The following is a 26,311-nucleotide window of genomic DNA, read 5'->3' on the forward strand; positions in this document are numbered from 1 at the left end:
TCTACCAAGTATTGTGAGGCAAGCTCATTCATGATATTTCCTCTAATTGGAAGTTTCCCTTGTTTATGAAGTAATCTTCAGTAGATCATAACATACATTAAGGACATCTGACTTTAACAATAATCATTAATTATTCCTAAAACTTTAGTTAGTAAAATACCAATGCACAGATACATCACACTCCAAAATCGAAAGAAAATGAAGGAAAACATTACTCAATTTCATGAATTTGCAACCAACATAATTCCTTTTGTAAATTTAGTTATTGAAGTACCCCCACACAAAGAAATCTCATTCAATATCGAGAGAAATGAAGAAAAACATCGAACCCACTCTAATAATTTTCATGTATCTTTCACAAGGATCAAAGGCCAGATTCAACCCACTTTTGTAGTTATGAGTGTCATTATATTTCCTCAATTGAAAGCAAGGCTCCTTCCTTATTTCTTTCTATAGGTGATCTTGACCTAGATTTACATTCCATTGCGCTAATTCTTGATTCTTAAGTGCCCTACACTTTGGGAAGGATAACATTAGCATTGGTCCATAAATAGTTGTTGGATAAAAGATGTTTTACTCTTTAATGAATTTTTTTAGTCCATTCTTAGGAAAGTTAACACATTCAAACTCATAAACAACAAATCAAGACATAAGTAAGTATATAATGGATTTAACTCTAGACCCCTTGGAATTATATATAAATGTCAAAACATAAATTCTCAAACATATAATTTTAAAAACAGTACCAAATTAGATTACAAAAAGCATAAGTCGTATTGAAACCAAAGTACAAATTCTTCAATTTAAAAATCCTATCAGCATGTTTTTGCACCATTTGGGGAAACTGCTAGTTTAAATAAGCCAATGAATCATTGACAGTGTAGTTCATATTGTACTTGACAAAATATTACAAGGCAAGGAAGATTTCTAAGAAAATATATGATCACTATTTCCTACACATAAACACAAACATATTCATATAAACTTAAAAGCCATGAATGAAATGGGATAGAATGAGGATTACTTGGGGGGTGGAGTATTGATGTCAAGTAGCAGATTTATTGAAATTGCAATCATACTCAATGAATTTAATTGGGTTACATTCACTGATTTTGAAGGTGTCAAAGCCATGATCTTCCTCCTCAATCTCACCCAACTTCAATGATTGTCTCACCACATTTCTTGAGCACTTCACAGTATTCTAATTTTGTCTCCTCAGAATCTTAATCCTCGCAATCACCATGATCGTGTGGGGTAAGGGACCTGAAAGGGACCAAACATCTATATTGGCATTATGATACAAGTGTTGTCCTTGATTGAAACTCACTCACAGGTCAATTCATTTTTGGTAAAAGGAAACTCACAGTACAACAGGGACATTCAGAGGTTACAGAACAATGGTACAGAAGAACAAGAAGATGGAACTAAGGTCTAATGATTAGAATAAATAAGGTAAAGGAAAAAGTTGATACACGCTGGTCCACTTAGTCAAAACAGCATATACACGTTGTTCCACATAAAAAAAAGGGCATATACCTATACACGGACTCCCATAGAAAGAAAAGCTCATACATGATTGGAAAACCTAGGTTTTGGTCCGAGGTATTTTGTCCGTGGTATTGACCCTAGGTATTTCGTCCGAGGTATTTGGTCTATGGTATTGACACTAGGTATTTGGTCCAAGGTATTGGTTCTAAGTGGTTTTGGTCCAAGGTATTGACAAAGGGCCTAAAGCTATATAAGTAGGAGAAGATCATAAGGTCATGCGTGCAAGTGTATGGGTTTCTAAGGAATACTTCTATCTGAAGTATATTTTGTGTTTCAGGGGCTATGTTTGTGATTTGATCTAAAATACTTTGTGCACCTTGAATTCAATGTTGGATCAGGATCATGAGACCTAAAGTAACTTATTATTGGATGATCTTATATTTGCTGGGCTAGATCTCACTGTGTACATCTATTTTATTCTTTAAATGTCATGATCTGGGTTTGCCTGAAGTTCAGAAGTGCAACAAAGTTATAAGTTGATATTTGCAGATATGTATGCTGGTTCGTCTCTTCAAAAGCGTGTGTACAAGTAGGTTATACCCTTCAAAATAGCGTGTATAAAAGAAAGCTTCTTTTTTAGATTTGACTGATCTATGTGATCAAATTCTGTTGTTTTACTACTATCTGTCAATGAAGTCTTCTTAGATCTAAATGTAAAACTGAATGCATAAGGAGGTTAGTATTTGATTGATTGATTGTATGTATAAGTGAGAAGAAGTGATCTCTGTCACTTCCTATGTAAAGCTCTATAAGTTGACAGTAGATATTCAGTATATTGCTGGTTGGTACAAACTTTATTCAAAAGTTTATGTTTGCAATAGTTTTGAAGGTATACACAGGTTTGATTAATGGAAGTAGTGTATACAAACATTTTGGGTTTAGCCAAGTAGAATATACACTTTGATGCATGGTTTTTGAGGTTACATCTAGTTTTGAATGATGATGCAGGTTTCTGGGTTCAACACAGTGTTCTGATGTCAGTGATCTGACTGTTCAGATTAACTAAATGTTGGTTGATGCAGTTTAAGCTTAAAAGTTTTTGATGGGTCCAGTATGAAAATTGGATGAAACGTGGCCTTCAGATTGTGGTGTTATGATCCAGGAGTATAAAGTCTGAAAATTCATGAAACATGGTCCTTGGAGGAAGAAAGAAGGTCGTAGCCTTCTGTAGGTCAGTGCCTACGTACTAGTAAACAAATTGGCTTATACAAGACCTCGGGGGTTGCAGCTCCCTTCCAATAGAAGCTGGAAAATGAGAGAAGGTTGTAGCCTTCTGCAAGTGGGTGCCTGCGTACTGGTATGAGTCTACACTTGTACAATATTGTAAATAGATTTTCTTATTATTAAAAGAAGACAGAGACAACAACAACAGGTGGTTTTCACCCACATTGGGTTTCCACCTTAAAATATTGGTGTTCATGTGTGTTTCTTATGTTTGATGCTTGATTTTGCTTTTACTTCACTGTCTAATAAGTTACTGATGTACTAGTTTAAGATCAACATATGATAAATTGTCTAAATCATAAGTTCTTTGGATATACACTAGTTTCTCTAATCACAGTTGCATGTACATGCTAGTTCACTTCACTAAAGTAGCGTATATAAATTTGTTTGGGAAATAAAATTATTGTTTTGATAATACTAATTCACCCCCCTCTTAATATTATTTCCAACAATTGGTATTAGAGCAGGTCCTTCAGAAGAAGCTTGATTGCTTGAAGGAAAATCATTCAAGATGAATAATCACGAAGGCATGGGATCCATCAGACCACCAATATTCAATGGGAGAAACTTAGTATATTGGAAAATAAGAAGCAGAGCCTATCTACAATCGATTGGAACTGATGTTTGGGAAATTGTGGAAGGAGGATATCAATTTCCATCAGTAATTCCTACAGACTCTACAAGTAAGAAGTTATACGAAACTAATGCCAAAGTTTTCAATACATTATTGGGAAGTCTGTCAGAATTAGAATTTTTCAAGGTCATGCAACTCAAGATAGCCAAAGAAATATGGGACAAAATCATTCAAAGCTATGAAAGAGACTCCCAGGTAAAATGTGCTAAGCTTCAAACTCTCAGAATTCATTATGAAACTCTTAAGATGCATAATGATGAGAGTGTAGCCAGTTACTTTTTATGTGTAGATGAGATTGTTAATTATATGAAGAATCTAGGTGAAGAAATAAAGGAAGTTACTCTAGTTGAGAAAATTTTGAGATCTTTGTCTTCTGAATTTGAGTCAAAAGTGTCTGCCATAGAAGAAAAACAAGCTCTTCAAACTATCACTGTGACTCAACTTCATGGAATCCTAACTGTATTTGAAATGATAAAAGGAGGTCCATCAGATATGAGAGAAGCCACATTTAAAGCATCAACAAAGGGAAAGGAAAAGGAAGAGAACAATGAATCAGGACACATTTCTAAAGAAGAATATGAGGTAAATTTTGTCAAGAAGCTTCAACGGGGTTCTGGAAGGTTTAGAGGTAAGCTACCTTTCAAATGCTTTGCTTGTGGTAGAGTCGGTCATTATGCTACCAAATGTCCTCATAAAGATAAATATAAAAAAGGGAAGGAATATGCAAAAAGAAATAGGAAACATGTTGTGAATAGAAGGAGTTACTATACGCATGAATATAGTGATGGTTTATCTAATAGTGATGAAGATGAAACTGAACAAGATTATAGACTTCTCATGGCCTATGACATTGATGATTTTTTGGATGCATTAGAAGAGTAAGACTTTCATGAAGAAATAATTAAACTCAAAATATGTTTAGAAGAAAAGAATATGATTATAGATACTTTGACACACCAACTTGTTGAAAGAGAAAAACACAATGAAAATCTAGAATGTGAAATTGTGGGTTTAAGAAAAGATCTTGAGAAGACAAAATCTCTCAATCTTAGATTTGCTAAAGGATCGGAAACTTTAAATGAAATTATCAAAGTTCAGCATTCTCCTCTGATAAAGACGGGTCTTGGATATATTAAAGAATCATCTCAATCATAGAAGTCGTCAACCTCCACCAGAAGCTATCTTGATGCAGCAAAGACTAGTGAACAGTATGTCAATCGTGAGCAAAGGCCTAAAACCCATTATCAGGTAAATCATACTCAATTTACTCCATGGATGAATATAAATAGAAGATGCAACCAATAGGTAAACAATGTCAAAAGATTCGATGGTCGCAGAAACTTCTTTAATGGGCAATGTTTTTCATGTCATAACATTGGGCACAAGGCTGCTCAATGCGTTGCTTACAAAACCGTAATGACTAGAGAAAAACGAAATCAAAGGAGTGTAACAGGAATCAAGAAAAGTTCCTATAATAACTTTTATCCTCTTGAAAATGGAATAGAATGCTCGATTTGTAACAACTTTGGTCATGAAGAATTGAATGCAAGAGCAAATTTCGGTGAACACTTCAAAAGGAGAAAACGCCATTAAATCCCAAGATATGGAGAAGGAAGGAATCTCAATCATAAATATGTGGTACAACCTTGTATGAAGAAGGAAAAGAAAATCAGTGGTACATCAACAGTGGATGCTCCAAACACATGACAGGTGATAAAGAGAAACTTCACTCATATAATGCTTTAGAAAAAGAAAAGAATGTCTCATTTGGAAATGACACTCCAGCTGTCATTAAAGGTAAAGGTTCTATTTTCTTGAAAGAAAAGGTTTAAGCTAGAAATGTTATATATGTAGATGGTTTAAAGCATAATCTGTTGAGTGTCAGTTAAATGTGTGATCAAGGAAATGAAGTGGTGTTTTGATCAAACAGATGTATTGTTCATGAGCTTGATACAGGAAAGACCGTGATCATAGGTACAAGAACTCCAAACAACTTATACATACTCAAAGGAGTACAACAACAATGATATCTAAGCAAACAGATGAAAACTGGCCGTGGCGTAGAAGATTGGGACATCTAAGCTTTTCTCAAATAAGAAAAACATGCAGGCTGAAGGCAGTTCATGATCTTCCAGATATCAGCATCCCAGAAAATACCATATGCAAACCATGTCAAATCGGTAAGCAAACTAGAGTTCACTTCATTAAAAAGGAAGGGTCAGCAGGTAAGCCTCTTGAACTTATCCATACTAATTTATGTGGACCAACAAGGAAAATGTCACCTCGTGGAGAAGAATACTTTATTTTGTTTATTGATGATCTTTCCAGAATGTGTTGTATAGGTCTTCTAAATCATAAATATGAAGTATTTGAACATTTTAAATCCTTCAAAGCTTTGGTTAAAAATGAATCAGACCAAAAAATCAAATGTCTCAGATATGATCGAGGGGGAGAATTCATATCAGATGAATTCTTTGACTTTTGTGAGCAACATGGAATAAAAAGGCAATTCTCCACCACAAGAACTCCTCAGAAAAATGGTGTGGTACAAAGGATGAATAGAACAGTTCAAAAAATGGCTCGAGCTATGCTATATGAATCTGGAATTTATGCAACCTTCTGGGGTGAAGTTGCATTTGTTGTCGTGACTATTATCAACAAAGCAAATATTCGGGTAAATAGCACTCAAACTCCACATGAACTTTGGTATGGTAAGCCTCCTACTATAAAATAATTTAAAGTTTTTGGAAGCAAATGTTTTATCAAAATCACTGATGAAAAACTTGGTAAGTTTGAACCCAGAGCAGACGAAGGTATTCTTCTTGGTTATTCTTCCAGAAGTAAAGGATACAAATGTTATAATAAAAGACTTCAAAAAATTGTTGAAAGCATTGATATTGTAGTTGATGAAGCATGCAGAAATCTAGAACAGATGAAATCAACAGAGGAGTATGATAATGAGGAAGATGGGGATTGATTTCCTGCATCAAATCAAAATGATATTGAATAAGAAATGAATGAAGCACCAGAATAAGATACATTAGCTAGGGAAAAGACTCCATCCAGGTATGTTCAAAAGAATCATCCAGAATCTCAAATTCTAGGAGAAAAAGGGTCTGGAGTATAGAAAATAAGAACTCTTACAGGAACCTCAAGTTATCTAGCATTACTATCCTTGACATAACCTTAGAATGTAAATGAAGCCTACAAATATTAACGTTGTGTCAAGGCCATGGATGAAGAATTAGATCAAATTGAAAATAATGATACTTGGGAGTTAGTTCCTAGACCTCGTGATAAAAATATTATAGGAACAAAATGGATATTTAAGAATAAAATGAATGAAAATGGAGAAGTTATTAGAAACAAGGAAAGACTTGTTTGCAAAGAGTATGCCCAGTAAGAAGGTATAGATTTTGAAGAAACTTTTGCACCTGTTGCCAGACTTGAAGCCATAAGGATGTTTCTTGCTCTTTCTAGTTTTCGAAAATTCAATGTATATCAAATGGATGTAAAATTATCTTTTCTTAATGGATATTTAGAAGAAGAAGTTTATATTGAATAGCTAGAAGGATTCATTCTTGGAAATGATGCAAAACTTGTATGCAGACTCAAAAAGGCTCTCTATGGTCCAAAACAGGCTCCAAGGGCTTGGTATTAACGCCTTGGCAAATATCTACAACAACAAGCTTTACAAAAAGTTAAGCAAATAGCAATTTATACACAAATATTGAAAATGATAAATTGGTAAATATTTTTGTTTATGTTGATGATATCATTCTTGGTAGCAATGAAGAATCCATGAGTCAGAATTTTGCTTCAGTAATGCAGCAAGAATTTGAAATGTCATTATTTGGTGAACTTACTTATTTTTTTGGTATACAAGTTCAGCAAACAAAATATGGTATCTTTATCTCACAAACCAAATATCTCAAGCAGATCTTGAAAAATTATCGAATGGGAGATTCTAAACCAATATGTACTCCAATGGTAAGAAGATGCAGTCTTAGCTGTAATGATGAATCACCAGCAATAAACCAAACAACTTACAGATCTATGATTGGAAGTCTGCTTTATCTAATAGGTACCAGACCTGACATCATGCATGCAGTAGGAATTGTTGGAAGGTTCCAAGCAAATCCAAAGGAATCACATCTCTAGGCAATTAAAAGAATTTTCGAATATCTTCAAGGAACTTAGGACTTTGGACTATGGTATCATAAAGATACAGACCTTACTCTCCATTCATATATAGATGTTGATTAGGCAGGAAGTGTTGATGATCGAAAGAGCACTATTGGTGGTGCATTATATATGGGTTCCCCGTTAGTATCTTGGTTCAGCAAGAAACAAAGTTTGATTGCTTTATCTACAACTGAAGCAGAATATGTGGCTGTTGCATCTTGTTGCACACAACTACTTTGGATGATGCAAACTTTGCAAGATATTCAGATCACATGTACTCCACCCATCTCCATTCTATGTGATAATACAAGTGCCATCAGTATTTCAGAAAATCCAGTCATGCACTCCAAGACCAAGCACATACCTATCAAGTACCGTTTTCTATGAGAACAAGTGCTTGAACAAAACATCAAATTGGAGTATGTTCCCTCCAAAGAATAGGTTGTTGATATATTCACTAAACCACTGCCCAGAGAAACATTTGAATATCTCAGACAAAAGCTGGGAGTAGTTGTTGCATCATCCTGATGTTAAATCAGTTCTTCAGAGGAAGGTTATTATATGTGGGTTTCATGAATTATAGTCGTGTATACACACAAGTTTCTGTGGCTGAAGAAGCATATATTTTTTTCTGACAAGAAAAATAGTGGGTAGCATAGGTTCAGGGGGAGCATTAGCCTTCACATGCATTCTGCATTGATGGCATTATGGTTGCTGAGTCCAGCTATGGCTTCAGATGTTTATACCATTTGTTGCTTAAGTCATGTAAAAGTCTAGGGTGTGATATGACTTCTCATACATTTGAATGAGTCCTATTGGACAAATTATGTAATTTGTATCCCCACTTTACATGGGATGGATGATGTAATATTTATTGTATTTATGTCATGTATAAACAAGTATATCCCCACTTGGTTGGGTGGATGAGCCAAATTTGGTATATCCCCACTTGATTGGGAGATTGATGTATTTATGAGTCATTGGTGATAGGAAGGTAAAACTCACATAGTTGAGTTATAGAGTCATGTTATTCTTTTGGAAAATATTTTTGGAGACTCTGCATGTGCTTAGGGGGAGCATGGATGGTTAGTGCATCATAACATGTACAATGATATCAGAACATGCACGAAGAGGGAGTTTAAGTAGAGAATTCAGCATGTGCCTAGGGGGAGCATGATCATATTTAGTTGTTTAGATATGAAGATTATCTTGGTTTTCCATTTTCCCTCGATGTCAAAGGGGAGAGAATTTTGGTGTTGCTTGTTATCTCTAACAATTTCTACAGCTTGCAGAAATCAACAGCATCATGGTTGCCATCAAGTCCAAAGGGGGGGATTGTTGGCATTATGATACAAGTGTTGTCCTTGATGGAAACTCACTCAAAGGTCAATTCAGTTTTGGTAAAAGGCAACACATAGTACAACAGGTATATTCAAAGGTTACAGAGCAATGGTACAGAAGAACAGGAAGATGGAACTAAGGCCTACTGTTCAGAATAAAGAAGGTAAAGGAAACATCTGATACACGCTGGTGCACTTAGTCAAAACAAAGTATACACGTTGTTCCACATAACAAAAAGAGCGTATATGTATACACGCACTCCCACAGAAAGAAAAGTGCGTACATGATTGGAAAACCTAGGTTTTGGTCCAAGGTATTTGGTCTGTGGTATTGACCCTAGGTATTTGGTCCGTGGTATTGACCTTAGGTATTTGGTCCAAGGTATTGGTCCTAATTGGTTTTGGTCCAAGGTATTGACAAAGGGCCTAAAGCTATATAAGGAGGAGAAGGTCATAAGGCCATGCGTGCAAGTGTATGGGTTTCTAAGGAATACTTCTATCTTAAATATATTTTATGTTGCAGGGGCTATCTTTGTGATTTGATCTAAAATACTTTATGCACCTTGAATTCAATGGTGGATCAAGATCATGAGACCTGAAGTGACTTATTATTGGATGATCTGATATTGGTTGGGCTAGATCTGACTGTGTACACATGTTTTATTCTTTAAATGTCTTGATCTAGGTTTGTTTGAAGTTCAGAAGTGCAACAAAGTTATGAGTTGATATTCACAGATATGTATGCTGGTTCATCTCTTCAAAAGCACGTGTACACATAGGTTATACCCTTCAAAATAGCGTGTACAAAAGAAAAGCTTCTTTTTCAGATCTGAATGATCTATCTAATCAAATTTTGTTGTTTTACTATTGTCTGTCAATGAAGTCTTCTTAGATCTGAATGCATAAGGAGGCTAGTATTTGATTGATTGATTGTATAAGTGAGAAGAAGTGATCTCTATCGCTGCCTATGTAAAGCTTTGTAAGTTGACAGTAGATATTCAGTATATTGCTGGTTGGTACAGACTTTGTTCAAAAGTTTATGTTTGCAGTAGTTTTGAATGTATATTCAAGTTTGATTAATGGAAGTAGCGTATACACGCAGTTTGGGTTCAGCCAAGTAGCGTATACACTCTGATGCATGGTTTTTGAGGTTACAGCTAGTTCTGAATGATGATGTAGGTTTCTGGGTTCAACACAGTGTTATGGTGTCAATGATCTGATTGTTAAGATTAACTGAATGTTGGTTGATGTAGGTTAAGTTTAAAAGTTTTTGATGGCTCCAGTATGAAAATTGGATGAAACGTGGTCTTCAGACTATGATGTTGTGATCCAAGAGTATCTAGTCTGAAAATTCATGAAACGTGGTCCTTGGAGGAAGAAAGAAGGTTGTAGCCTTCTGTAGGTCAGAGCCTACGTACTAGTAAACAAATTCGCTTGTACAAGAGCTAGGGGGTTGCAGCTCCCTTCCAGTAGTGGCTGGAAAACGAGAGAGGGTTGTAGCCTTCTGCAGGAGGGTGTCTGCGTACTGGTACGAGTCTGCACCAGTACAAGATTGTAAACATACTTTCTTATTATTAAAATAAGATAGAGATGACAACAGAAGGTGGTTTTCACCCACATTGGGTTTCCACCTTAAAATCTTGGTGTTCATGTGTGTTTCTTATGTGTGATGCTTTATTCTGATTTTACTACATTGTCTAATAAGTCACTGATGTACTGGTTTAAGATCAACACATGATAAATTGTCTAAATCACAAGTTCTCTGGATATACGCTGGTTTCTCTAATCACAGTTATGTGTACACGCTAGTTCACTTCATTGAAGTAGCATATATAAATCTATTTGGGAAATAAAATTATTGATCTGATAATACTGATTCACCCCCCTCTTATTATTATTTCCAACAATCCAATGCTCTGGTGTCAAGGGCTAGTGGGTTGCAGAAATGGTGGTTTATGTTGCTTCCCTCAACGAGTGCTAGCCTTCACATCATATCCGAGTTTTTTATTATGAAAATTGGGGTCTCCTACCTCTCTTTAGTCTCCGACGTAGTCCGTGTTGTTGCGGAATCTAGGGCAGTTAGCATTAGATAGATTCTTCCATACTTGATAACAATTTGTGAAATGAGTTTACTGTTTATCTTATCTTGATCTTATTATTATTATGAGTGTGTGTGTTTAGTTCATCAAAATGCTACCAAAACAAGATACATGAACACAAGAAGTTGGAATTCTGTGAGGGCCAAAACCTCTACCTCTTAGAGAGGAAAACCCACACATAATTCTTCTTATAGAGATTCTAATTGATGAACACCAAGACCATTATACTTCACCCTCTATGACTCTCCAAGACCAAGACACCAATCCTCTCTTGTTAACTATTGTGATCATAATCATCATTGTTATACTTTGACTGCGCCATCTAGATCACTACTACACCATGACTGCTCCTTCATTTAGACCTTCATCACTGTTATGCCAATGCTACACCTTCATTGAGAACTTGATGTGCCATTTCTTCACCTTCACCAAGAATCTTATAACATCAATGAGATCTCCACTTAGAGCTATATATATAGTTGTACTGAAATATTCATCTTCGTTAGGATCATGACTGTTATCATGCTCACAGTAATGCCGAGGACATGTTGTGTCTAGGATATATATGCTACACCGTGATCCTCTCTCTATTAGGAATTTCGTTATTATGATTGTATCTCTATCTATACTCTGATCTTCACCGATATTGTAGCCTTGTTCACATTGGACCGAGGTCAACTGCAAATATACTGAGACTGTATTATAGTGACCCTCTAACTAGGCCAATATTTCATTAAGATAACTGCACTTGTCACCCTAATTTTGTACGTTCCCCTAACCATCCGAGATTGCATACCTATCCAATATGCTTGATTACAATCAACACCGAGACTGTACCTTCTTGCACCTCCAAAGTTTTAGAGGAATCTGAAATTTTGTCTTTTCCTTTTCTGTGCAGACCTTAACTAGCTATATATATTTTTTTTCTCCTCTATTTGAGCTGACTTGTCCACCGAAGAGATGCATCTCCGTATGTTAGCCAACTTGATGTTAATATTCATTTTAAGGCTGAATTTACTATTCTCTTCATCATTTTTCTTGCAGTCTTTTTTGTTGGATGATGGTGCTTGTCTTGGAGTGATACTTGACACTAGGTTGACTCATGTTCATTACATAAATGCTCAAGAAGAGCTTTTCAATATCATTTTTACGCTTTGACTTTCCTAGACCTATAGAATGAGTAAGAAATGCATTCATATAATTTATAAAAATGATAATTCTTTTTCTTGACAAGTACAAAGATTGAAATTACATTGACAAATATTGAACCTAGTTACCCTATTCTTCAACACTCCCTCTTAAATAGGGAGGTATTTATAATGGTACTTGGTTAATTTAAATCTAAATAATTTCTCATTGGAAGAATCAGATTGGTAATCCCATATGTATAGCATCATGTCAATGAGAATTTTCATAGTGAAATTCCTTGACTAACAACTCCATCTCTCCATGAGACCATGAGCTACAATGCTGGCAAGACCAATGATCTATCGACACCTTCGTCATTGTCTCTCAAGGTATGTACCCACCAGGGTGTTCACTGAGTATGACTTCCTAGAATTATTCTTATCTTGGGTTCCCAACCCTCAAAGAATATTGGTCGTGTTGCCTACTCTTATCTTGGAGGCCCTACAAATCCTCGAAGAGTATCGGATGCCAGATGATTACCCAATCCTCCCATTATTTCTTCCCAGGTGAAGAAAAGAATGTTGTGTCTATCATGTGTCTACATTTCCATCCATGGCCTTCATCTAGACTTATGGCTGTTAGTATAGGTCTAGTGCATGGCACATGAAATGAAAAACACAATTGTCACTCCTTTGTAATCAGGGGTGATTTAATTCAAACCTTCTCTTGATGAAGGACCTGCCAGAGCTCCCTCTTAGCTAGGGACTCTTTTATACATTAATAACTTATTCTTTGTGGGTTCTTCAGCTGCTTCATCAACTTCTCTCCTTGATGTCATGAAAATCAGTTAATATTCTTCCTTGTAGGGCAACAACAATCAATCATGTTCCTCCTTATTTCATCATGTCATTCCTTTATTCATTGAAAGTGGCCTTCTTAATATATGGAACCTTCATTATATGACTACTTCTTTCTCATCATGATTCTTCCATTCACCACATGAATGCTAGTTGTACTTGTATTTACAACTATTGTTTGAGTAGCCACGAATTATCCAATTATTATTCAAGAAATAAAAACATCATATTAAATTAAATCATACCTTATGAGATGGCTCTTCATCATGATATCTTCTTCTATGTATCAGCATCCTACATGCATATTGATACATCTCCCAAAGATATCCATTTTCAAGGGTCTTCATCTTTTCCAGACATTCATCAAAGTCTTCATACCTTTTCGAGAGATTTCCTAGTCAAATCTTCTTGGTCTTCTAGATGTTGATTGCCTTTATCATGGTTGGATATCTCATGATCTCTTCCGTGCTCACACATTTCATTCCCAGTAGCTCCCAATCATGGTTTCTTCATTGTAGTCAACCACCTCATACTTCATATGAGGACATATTATGTTGATTTCATGTAGTGTGACTTATGCCTTCATGCATCCTTTTAGGGTAGGAGATCATTTTTCTTCTTGATCATGCTTCTTAAGATAGAAGCAATAATCCATGCTACCTACAACCATATGACATGACATTATAATATTAAACACAAGCATCATACCTTATTTTACCTTCTGCTCATCGAAGTTTCTTCCAACAACTTGCTTGATTGAAAAGATCTTCAATCCCTTAATTTTATTCATGTCATCGTATTGTAATCTCATGGATTCCATAAGTTGGAGTTCTTGTTGAAACACTTGCTTCCTCTCTAGATTAGTGAACCCTACGATGAGGATTCCATCATATAATTTTTAGGATATTGTATATCTCTAACTGGCAGATGTTTCCTTTTTGACTTGGTGTATGATGAGCCTTATATGACTCCTTTATTTTTTTCAATGTCCGTTGAGGTTCCAAAGAGCTATATATCCTACATGTTTGTGTGCCATGGATTTTGTCCTTCATGTTTCCCATGGTGATGTCAAAATATCTTGTTTCTAATGCTTCCATGATGCCATGATTCCTCTTATTATCATTGGAATATCTTATAACACAATATTTAGGAGCTTATGATAGGACCCTTTTGTTAGGGATATTATCTTACTCATAAGAGAGATTTGATACTCCCTCTTTCATTGGCCCTTTTCTTGAGCTTCCTCCATCTTTCAGTGAGATGTGCTTCCAAAATATTTCTATAGCATTGAATCTTACCTATACTTATTTTTGTCTTTTCTTGAGGACCAACCTTTCCTTTCCTTTTTGAACATGGTTGAATTATTTTATCCTATAATACTAAGACTACAACTTGTCTTTCTCTATTTAGCATAGAGATCACAAATTTCCGAGTGAGGTAACCTTCTTTGTTCATTGCTATATGTTACCTTGCTCATCAATGATGACAACCTTCTTATCATATTTCCTAGATCTTCATGAAGGTATTCCTTCATTCTTGGATGCCTTCACTATTGTGTAGGTCTAAGTGACCTTCTTTACTTTAATTTCCAAGAGTATATCTAGCATTTCATATATCTCTCCTTATGTCTCCTCTTCTGTTATTTAGGTATGAGAGGACTTTTCAGCGATATCATATGAATCTCTTGATGGATTCAAATAATTCTTGACCTTCATAGACCTTTTCATAGTTATCAATGATTTCTCTTTTCTATGATAATTATGACAATCCTCCTTATTATATGCAAGCACTTTCGATTATCTAATCAAATTATAAATTTCCTTACAGTCATGAAATCATTTAACCAAACCCGATTAAAAAATTGAAAGGAGATCTTCACCTTGATGCTTCTTTTGCTTGAGTTTCCCATCATTAGTATCCTTTCATAATGACTTCCATGGAGGCCTTCTACTACCATGACATTAGTGGACTTGACATCACTGAAACTGATTCTGGACCTTCCCAATTTATATTTAAGGTACTTTTGAATTCAAAATATTGTTTACATGTTAGTGATACTATGTTATGATTCGAGTACCATGCTATTGAGATCATAATCATAGACATAATTCGAGACTGTGACAAATATATTGATATGGCACTGCACAGTGATGTCTATGTGCATTGCGTAGAGGGGCAATGTATTGAGAGCCCAAAATTGTGGATGAATAACATAGCTAAATTGTGGGTGGCATTGTATAGATAGAATGTCTCATCATCGAAACTGCCTTGATGTAGTAACTATACCGAGACAGTGATGTAATCATGGATTGTGAGAAGTATTCCTTAGATTACTTTTGATATATATATATATATATATATATATATATATATATATATATATAATTGAGACTATATTTTATGGCATAGAGAAAATTCAGTGATCAAGATATGAGGATCACTGATATACTCCATCAAACTGAGCATGAGTTGAGTGCACGACTATAATTACTGAAGCTTATACTCCACGACTGTTGTAGACATGATTGTTGTATACTTGATCCTTTAATCCTTTCAACTTGCTTTGATGTCCTTGAAGACAGATCCTTGTATGTCTCTTTTGTTTCCCTTCATTTGACTTCAACAACTTAGCTCCGATACCATGTCAAAGAATCCAGGGTAGTTAGCATTAGATACATTCTTCCATAATTGATAACAATTCATGAAATTCTTTTAGTCTTTATCTTATCTTGATCTTCTTCTTATTATGAGTGTGTGTGTTTACTTCATCAAACTGCTACCAAAACAAAGAGACAAGAACACAAGAATTTGGCATTCTTCCAGGACAAAAACCTCTCCCTCCTGAGAGGAAAAAAAGCACATAAGTCTTCTTATAGAGATTCGAATTGATGAGCACCAAGAACATTATAATTGACCATCTATGCCACTCCAAGACCAAGACACTAATCCTCTTCTTTGTCCTGTTGAGATCATCATCATCATTGCTATACCATGATTGCTCCTTCATCTAGATCACTGCTACACCATGACTTATCCTTCATTTAGAACTTCATCACTATTGTGTCAATGCTACATTTTCATTGAGAACTTGATGTGCCACTGCTTCAACTTCACCAAGAATATTATAACATCAATGAGATCTCCACTTAGAGGTATATATATAGTTGTACCGAAATCTTCATCTTCATTAGGATCATGACTATTATCATGCTCACAATTTTTGGGTGCAGGAATTGCACTTAAGCAAACTCCTCAACACTTAATTGTCAACCCGAGGGATTCGTAAACTTAGAGATGAAGCACAGGCAATCCCAAAGATGGTATGAATTTTTCTGATAGAAATTCCTACTTTCTTAAAGAAAAGCTTGCAGAATCGAAAGAGTAAAAGATAACTAAATCATCAAAGTAATCTAGTGCTGGAAGAAGAAAGAATGCATTTGCAAAGGAATCAAAATAAAAAGGCAATCACTCCAACTAATCAATTTTTAATTACTGAGTATGTGTTATGTTTTCTTTAGCAAAGACACTTGACAGTCTCATAGAATGGGCCCTTAAACCTGCTTCGTTAGAGATCTCCTTCTTGCACTAATCTGTCCTGCACTATCGCAGTCTGCTTGCACTAGTGCAGGAACAGAGGTTTATGCGGGAGGTATAAATGGTGTCTTTACCAAAGGATTTTTACTTCATGCAAGGGCTCGAACTTCCAGGGTTCAGAGCACTCAGATCCTATGACAAGAAACTAGTTCTTGTACCAAATCAGAGCTTCTTGCACTTAGCATTTAATTCTTAAAATAAGTGCTTAATTACTGCAAGTGTTATTATACTTTGAAATCAAATTGCACACATAAAAATGAATGTTTCTGATTTTGACAAAGTGCAGAAATAAAGAAACAATCCATATAATTTATCATATCATAAAGTATTTAACGAAAGCAAGAAAATTTTTGGAAGTAAACTAGAAAGGCTTGTTGCATCACACATGTGCACTGGTGCAGGTTCATTTCCCCTGCTTGTACCAGGTGAGGAAAACCAACCAAACGGAACTGCAGAAAAGGAATAGCGCACCAACGTGCACTGGTGCAGGGTTATTTCTCCTTCTTGGACCAGGTGGAAAAACCAATCCGAAATCAGGTGTAGGAAAAGGAATAACACACCAACGTGCACTGGTGCAGGTTTATTTCTCTTGATTGGACCAAGCGGGAAAACCAATCCGAAATCGAGTGAAGGGAAAGGAAATTTAACTACTTCACACATCAGATCCGCTTTCACTCAGACAGGAATACATGTGCTTGAAATTAAATCACACTTGACAATATAAACATAAATTACAAGAAACAGGAAATAGGGTAAACGTGTTGGGTTGGCTAGGCCCTAGCCAACCAACGCTGCTCAATAACTCAGATCAAACTCATTTGTTTAAAGGAACAAATAAGATTCGAAAAGCATGAGGTGGAGCTCCTTATTCCTATTAATTCACAAAAGCAAAGTACATCATGAAATACAGATTCCAACCCAGATTTGGGCGATAAAAAAAGGTACAATCTCCCATTTAGAAACACAGTCATGTTACCACTTCTCCCCTATGTGCATAATTGCTCCTTTTATAATATGTTTACATGAAAATTAATCGTATCTTTGTAAACAATCATGGGGATTTCATCCCAACTAATTCTAATTAGATAGAATATCAATACAATCGTTCCCCTATTAAAAAAATAGAGATTTAATATGAATTTTCCAAATCTGGCGTTTTCTAGATTTCTGGAAAATTGATATTTTTAACAAATTGCCTCCAAATACCTCTTGGTATCTCCTCAACCATTACGCATTTTGGAAAACATCCCACGCCTTACTCAATTTCCTATATTGGGAAAAAAAACCATGTTTCAGAATTTTGAGATTCGCAACAATCGGCGTGGAAATCGAGGAGTAAATCGGCTATTGGGAAATTGCTGCAAATTCGAATGGAAGTTGTAAACTCTGAACTGGTGTAGGAATGTGTGGTGCAGGAATCCTATCGGTACTAGTGCAAGAATGTGTGATGTAGGAACTTCGCCTCTATCAGAATAGGCATATAACCAACTTTGTAAACCTGCAAACACACAAACTATTATTAAATATGCATTTAATGTTTAAATCTCATTAAAACAAAGGAATAGAAAATACTTACTTATTATCTCTAAGAATGCACAAAACTATGACAATGATTAGTCAAGCTAAACAACAGCATAAGTGATTTCGAGTAAAAGGTGATATAAAGTAAAGAAAAACAAAGGCCCAACATCCCCCCATGCTGATCTTCTTGCATGTCCTCATGCAAAGAAATCAATTGTCGCGTTGTTGCTCCCTTGGAAAAAGCAAGATTAAAAACATTTATGGGCATTCGTAATGATGTTTCCTGCAATTCTATGTGATCACATTTCCTATGCTAGATAAATCTTGTTTCAAGAACACAATGTTTGTTGGACTCTTTGATTATTTATACTAATTTCAAGAAAATCTATCACAAGGACTACAATAAAAATACCAAATTGCAAGGATAGTGCGTGCTTGCATTGATCTGCTTATACTGCCTAAACTGTGCTACTTTGCTGGCACTTTTCTGCTTGCACTACTGTATATTACAACGTGATTGCATTGGTGCAAGCATAAAATCTGCTAAAAAAAACAAGGAATTTTGGTAAAACGTGGGCTGGACTTTAACATGACTTCCTCAATCATATGAAAGGTTTGCTTCGCCATTTCTTTGATGCTTCTGAGCATATCCTTTTGCTCTCTCTCCAATAGATCCTGCAATAAGTTTAGGGGGAACAAAGAAGTGGGAAAAGGGAGAATTTCAGAATGGGAAGGAAGTTTATTACAGGGATTCCAGGAATAGTACCATCAAGAGGGCATAAATAGAAGTGGGATAGGAAAAAAATTCAAGGGGTAAAGTGGGATTTACGAAACGGATGGGAAGGTAATCATTCTGGGATTGAAGAAGAAAACTGATGGGGAATTACGAAAATGGGATATGAAGAAAGGCAGAAAATTTTCTAGAAGGTCTGCCTGCTAACCACGTTACAGTTCTAATGAAAATATCAATTGTAAGAATGCAACAAGATTAGGTACAAAAAGTAGAAATTATAGACAAAAGAGTATGGTACATACCTATTACCTTGTCCCAAATGAATTCCTTGTTTTGTTTCTGCCCAAAGTCTTATAATGAAAATCAAATTTTGTTGAAAAGGTGCAATCTCAAAATAACTACCACAAGTTCATGCACCTACTATAGCAATCTTGTACCTAGATTATGCAACACATATTTAGAGGCAACCACCATCAATACACATTGTTGCCAACCAGCATCTTGTGAGCAGTCATCATTGAGTAATTCATCACTCTAAATACCATGAAATTCAAAATGAGTTATGATACCAATTAGCAACCTCTTTATTGAACACTCTAAATTCCGTTGTCATCCGGATTCAAACTAAATTTCCTCTTAATATAGAACAAAGAATAACCTTTACTAAGGGTACCACATCCTTAAAGATTCTTGATTTTTTAAAGATATAACTCAAAGAATCATGTTCAAATCATCTTTAAAACCATTGTCCAAAAAAAAGGATAAGTTTAGGGAAAGATAAAGATAGCAAAGCAAATCATAGTACACAATTAACTTTAATACCACAGACATAGCCCTGTTGCCCGCAGGTGTCCATAACCTCGACAGGGGTGTCTTTTAACCCATCGAAATTTCTGTGTCCCAATTACTAAGCATGGATTCAAAGTTATCTTATTTTAATTTTAGATGAAAGACACTTTTCTGGCTTAGTAACCAAATAATGGCAGTGCCACTCACACGAAGTAACATGGATGAACAGGTTGGCTCGTGATGAGACCTCATGTCTTCCAACTTTTCAGTTGAAAGCCATTACTCTGGCTTGGTGACCAGAAGCAGTAATGTCATGCATGCTAGGTCTCATGATCGTGGTAGGTCAGCTCATCACGAGACCTCCTATCCTCCCATAAATCTTTTTTATACTCTGATTATGATTAACCTAAAAGGTTACTTAATAAGTGGGGAGACAGATCTACTCCTTAAGAGTACGCGATGGCGTGAAAAGTTTTTAATGACTAATCAGTATTGACTAGTTCCTCTACCCCAAAGACTTATTAAATATATCCCAGATAATGGCTTAAAGACTCCTTGAATTAAGAATGATAGTGTTCTCATGAATAGCTTATTATGATCTTAACAAGAGTGGTCCTCCATAGGGGGTTTCCAATAGTACCTTCTAAGGGAAACTGAAATCATATATATCAGATGACAACTTCTTCAAGTGATTAGTCATGGTTACTTTGAAAAATCATGAGATATTAGAGTGAATCATACTCAACAAGATGTGTCACAGATGTGTGTGTTAACAACCAATGCAGATCAAAAGTAGTTTTAGTGATTATACTTTGAAAAAAAAAAACCCTAATAACATCTTAATAGCTTTATTCACCTACCCTACTTTACCTAAGGGGCGGAAGGCTTCCTTTTATGTATAGGAGCACTTCCAATGAAGCCATGTGTGAATTAGGTGAAAATATATATTCATGCTCAAATTTATCAAACAAACTTGAAAGTGTGCATGAGCATGAAAAACCAACGAATGTAAATGATATGACAACAAGAGTTTTAGAAGAGGATAATGTTGCCTTGCTTGAGTAGTTGTTTGGAACCAATGTTCGATGTAATCATGGTAGCCTTGGTCCATTTATTGATTTGGCCCATGCTGCACATCTTCTTCTCCCTTGTCATGTTGATTGTCCTCCTTAGGGAGATTAGTCTCTTGATCTTATTCTGGATCTGCTGATAGACATGTCAAGAACTTTTAGTTCTCAGGTTCCAATGGATATCCTTTGTTGATTATAGTGCATGATTCATTCATCTCCTCAAAAGAGACTTCTAAATCCTCTTGTGATGGTGGAGAAATGGACAAGTCCTTGACTATTGTCAAGAAGTTTTCTTCTTGAGAGGTAGAGATCAAGATCCCAACATCTACTAGGGCTTGAGAGAGAACCTTCAAACTTGTTATCATCTTTAAGTCCATTTGGTTGATTGATAGTCCATGTCTCCACACACATATTAGTAACGGAGGTTCTTACAACACCCCAAAAATGATATAATGTTAAAGATTAGGATCTTAAGATAATTGATTTTAAAAGTTATTGGCTGAAATAAAGCTCACCACACTTGCATAAAAAATACAAAAAGATAAAGGCAAACTTACCCCTATTGCATCAACAGAAAATTCTTACCAAATCAAATCGCCTCCCCGGAAACGGCGCCAAAATGTTGGGTGCATGAATTTCACTAAAGCAAACTCCTCAACACTTAATTGTCAACCCGGGGGATTCATAAACTTAGAGATGAAGCATAGGAAATGCCAGAGATGGTATGAATTTTCCTGATAGAAATTCCTACTTTATTAAAGAAAATCTTGCAGAATCGAAAGAGTAAAAGATAACTGAATCATCAAAGTAATCTAGTGCTGGAACAAGAAAGAATGCATTTGCAAAGGAATCAAAATAAAAAGGCAATCACTCCAATTGATCAATTTTTAATTACTGAGTATGTGTTATGTTTTTCTTTAGCATAGACACTTGGCAGTCTCGTAGAATGGGCCCTTAAACCTACTTCTTTAGAGATTTCCATCTTGCACTAATCTGTCCTGCACTATCACAGTCTACTTGCACTAGTGCAAGAACATAGGTTTATGCAGGAGGTATAAATGGTGTCTTTACCAAAGGCTTTTTACTTCATGCAAGGGCTCGAAATTCTAGGGTTCAGAGCACTCAGATCCTATGACAAGAAACTAGTTCTTGCACCAGACCAGAGCTTCTTGCACTTAGCATTTAATTCTTAAAATAAGTGCTTAATTACTGCAAGTGTTATTATACTGTGAAATCAAATTGCACACATAAAAATGAATGTTTCTAATTTTGACAAAGTGTATAAATAAAGAAACAATCCATATAATTTATCTTGTCATAAATTATTTAATGAAAGCAAGAAAATTGTTGGAAGTAAACTAGAAAGGCTTGCTGCATCACACCAACATGCACTGGTGCAGGTTCATTTCTCCTGCTTGGACCAGGTGGGGAAAACCAACGAAATGGAACAGCAGAAAAGGAATAGCACACCAACGTGCACTGGTGCAGGTTTATTTCTCCTGCTTGGACCAAGCAGGAAAACCAATCCGAAATCAAGTGCAGGAAAAGGAATAGCACACCAACGTTCACTGGTGCAGGCTTATTTCTCCTGCTTGGACCAGGAGGGAAAACCAATCTGAAATTAGGTGAAGGGAAAGGAAATTTAAATACTTCACACAGCGGATCCGCTTTCACTCAGAGAGGAATACATGTGCTTGAAATTAAATCACACATGATAATATAAACATAATTTACAAGAAACGGGAAATAGGGTAAACGTGCAGGGTTGGCTGGGCCCTAGCCAACCAGCGCGTTTCCCTTTTAAATAAAAACGCTGCTCAGTAACTCAGATCAGACTCATTTGTTTAAAGGAAAAAATAAGATTCGAAAAGCATGAGGTGGAACTCCTTATTCCTATTAATTCACAAAGGCAAAGTAAATCATGAAATACAAAGTCCAGCCTAGATTTGGGCGATAACAAAAGGTACAATCTCCCGTTTAGAAACACAATCCTGTTACCGCCTCTCCCCTACGTGCATAATCGCTCCTCCTTTTATAATATGTTTACATGATAATTAATCGTATCCTTTGTAAACAATCATGGGGATTTCATCCCAACTAATTCTAATTAAATAGAATATCAGTACAACTGTTCCCCTATTAAAAAAATAGAGATTTAATACGAATTTTCCAAATCTGGCCGTTTTCTAGATTTTTGGAAAAATTGGTATTTTTAACAAACTGCCTCCAAAGACCTCTTCGTATCTCCTCAACCATTACACATTTTGGAAAACGGCCCACGGTTTACTCAATTTCATATATTGGGAAAAAAAACCATGTTTCATAATTTTGAGATTCACAACAATCGGCGTGGAAATCGAGGAGTAAATCGGTTGTCGGGAATTCGGGTGGAAGTTGTAAAATCTGAATTGGTGCAAGAATCCTACTGGTACTAGTGCAAGAATGTGTGGTGCAAGAACTTCGTCTCTATCAGAATAAGCATATAACCAACTTTGTAAACCTGCAAACACACAAACTATTATTAAATATGGCTTTAATGTTTAAATCTCATTAAAACAAAGGAATAACAAATACTTACTTATTATCTCCGAGAATGCACAAAACTATGACAATGACTAGTCAAGCTAAACAACAACATGAGTGATTTCGAGTAAAAGGTGATATAAAGTAAGGCAAAACAGAGGCCCAACAATAATAATGCCAGGGACATGTTGTGTCTAGGATATATATGCTTCATTGAGATCCTATCTCTATCAGTAATTACAAGATTATGATTGTATCTATGTTTGTATTGTGATCTTCACTGAGATTGTATCCTTGTTCTCCTTGCACCAAGGTCAATTGAAACTATATCGAGACTATATTACAGTGACCCTGTAACTAGGCCGAGATTGTAGTGAGATGACTGTACTTGACACCAATATTTGGTACCTTCCTATGGCCATCCAAGATTGCAGACCTGTCTGAGATTCTTGACTGTAATCATCACCGAGACTGTACCTTCCTACACCTCTGAAGTTTCAAAGGAATCTGAAATTTTGTTTTCTCATTTTCTGTGTAGACCCTGACTGGGTATATATAGTGGTTTGCCCCTATATTTGAGCCGACTTTTCCACCAAAGAGATGTGTATCCATATTTGAGATGACTTGATGTTAATATTCATTTTGAAGCCGACTTAATTGTTCTCTTCATCATTTTTATTGCAGTCTTCTTCGCTGGAGGATGGTGCTTGTCTTGGAGGGCTACTCGACACTAGCTTGACTCATGCTCATTACATAAATGATCAAGAAGAGCTCTTCAATATAATTTTGTCTCTTTTATTTTCCTAGACCTATAGAACGAGCAAGAAATTCATTGATATAATTTATAAAAATAATAATTCTTTTTCTTGACAAGTACAAAGATCAAAATTACATTGACAAATACCAAACCTAGTTATCCTTTTCTTCAACACATGCCTCCCCTCCAAAAAAGGGATACAAAAAATCAATTCTCTTATTTGCATATCTACACCCCAAACTTGTCGGCCATACCACATTCCCAAGCTATGTGCTATGTTCCCTCCTATGCTTTCTCCCATGAGGAATACCTTGGAGAAATCAGCATGTGAAAAGAACCAAGCATCAGCTCTTTCCCAACCACTTGTGGTTTTGGATTGTCAATGAAGACATTAGAGTGTAGAGACAAAATCATGATAAGCAACAAGATGGCGATGCCTGGGAGCCAATCTGTAGCCTACATAGATGATGAGGGCCCCTATATCGATTGCCCACTTTACGCAGAAAGGGTTCATAATGGGACTATGCAAGTTATGCGAACAAAAACCGAGGCCATTAAAGTACAATATTATTGGTAGTTGTGTGGGGGTGGTTAGGGAAGAATTGGGAGGAGGAGGAGGAGAGTGATATAGGCGCGCTCAGAAGCCAAGTGTACGGTCAAACAAAATATCTTTATATAAAATACGCGTGTAACCTTCACTAAGTGGAGGAAGGGGGAAAGCTAGTTCATCGACAGGCACCATGGATCTATCATTGTATAGCTTAATGAACCCATTAAAATCTTCCACTAATAAAATTGAAACAGAAGATCTAGTGTCAGATTATCTTAGCTTTTTGCTTCACTTTAAAATGGAAATTCGCAGAGCAAAGAGACTTCATTTATGTCACTCTCCCAAAGCTACCATTCTCTCTTTCTCTCTTCTTCAAGTCAAGGGAGAATAGTAGGTTTAGGAGAGAATGGAAAAGTCTTCAAATTTCTTATTTTAATTTTTAGTTACAAAGTATATATATATATATATATATATATATATATATAAATAATCAATTTACAAAAAAAATAATATTATATAAAATTTAATATATGAATCAATTTTTAGACATTGAGATGGAACATGTATATTTAATCTTAAATTCTCTTGAGAAGTGTATATATCTCCTTGAACATGATTTCATATCTTAAAACATAACATGTACATGAAACATAGCTCAATTTTTAATGGTATTTACAACATTTTTATAATTTAGGCATTTAGTTAATTATTTAAATTGTGAATTTGATGAATATATTTAAAATTTATATATATAAAAATAAAATAAGTAACAATTTTTTTTAGCTTTCTATAAAATAACAAATGGTTTTAATAATAACTTTTCCATAACTAAGGATGGAGATTTTGATTTTTTACCTAACTAGTGATTGTGCTAAGAGGCTCTCCAACCGAAAAGATGTTGTAATGCCTTGTTATGACAATGTGACACCTTCAGGTGACTATAATAGCTAGTGATTGTGCTAAGAGGCTCTCCAACCTAAAAGATGTTGTAATGCCTATGTGACACCTTCAGGTGACTATAATTTTTTAATATTTAGTTTAGCCCACAAGTGAACCTGATAATTACTTAGTAAAAGTAGTGGTTGAAGTTGAATAAATGGTAAAAGTATTACACTTAAGCAATTATTCCTTCCTTTTGTTGCTGAGGGTAAGACAAAACTAAGGGGAAAGGAGGAGGGGAGGAAAAGACAAAACTAAGGGGAAAGGAGGAGGGGAGGAAAAGAAGGAAGGATGCTACTGAGAAGTTTTTCCAGGACGAGAGCCAGTGGAATAGTTTTGGGATTATAGATTGAATCTGTGACGAAATTCTATGTTGGACTAGGTAAAGTATTTAGGCTAGTGAAATGAATTACATAACTGCTGTGAAAAGACAACTGTTCTGGAGGAGAGCTGAGCTAGTGAAATACTTCTGGAATTACAGATTGAATCCCGGGCAGAATTCTATGTTGGACTAGGTAAAGTATTGAGACCAGTGAAGTGAACTGCATAACTACTGTGAAAAGACTTCCTTAAAAGACAGGTGAAGGGACCCTATCTGTAAATTCTAGAACCTTAGCATAGCAAATAAGTATTTAAATGCTCAGTCTGTCATTACTTAAATTACTGTTGGAATGAATGTTATTAGGAAGTTTCTTTTTATATATGAAAGAACTTTTCAAGGTCCTGTGTTATTCTCCATAATGGCATGAATGCATTTCTTGGCATAGATTATAAAGAAAAATATTGAATCTAACATGTTGTTGATGAAATAACCATAAGA

General features: G+C 35.5%; 1 pseudogene; it reads right to left on the reverse strand.

Annotated features, from left to right (window-relative positions):
* Nucleotides 1–1,045: 1,045 nt before the first annotated feature.
* On the reverse strand, nucleotides 1,046–24,822 carry LOC149208112 (strigolactones hydrolase CXE15-like; annotated as a pseudogene).
* Nucleotides 24,823–26,311: the final 1,489 nt, after the last annotated feature.

This window comes from Pinus tabuliformis, chromosome 1_2 (assembly GCF_031772625.1).
Source record: "Pinus tabuliformis cultivar Carrire ecotype Pingquan chromosome 1_2, CPIR1, whole genome shotgun sequence".
Classification (NCBI taxonomy): domain Eukaryota; kingdom Viridiplantae; phylum Streptophyta; class Pinopsida; order Pinales; family Pinaceae; genus Pinus; species Pinus tabuliformis.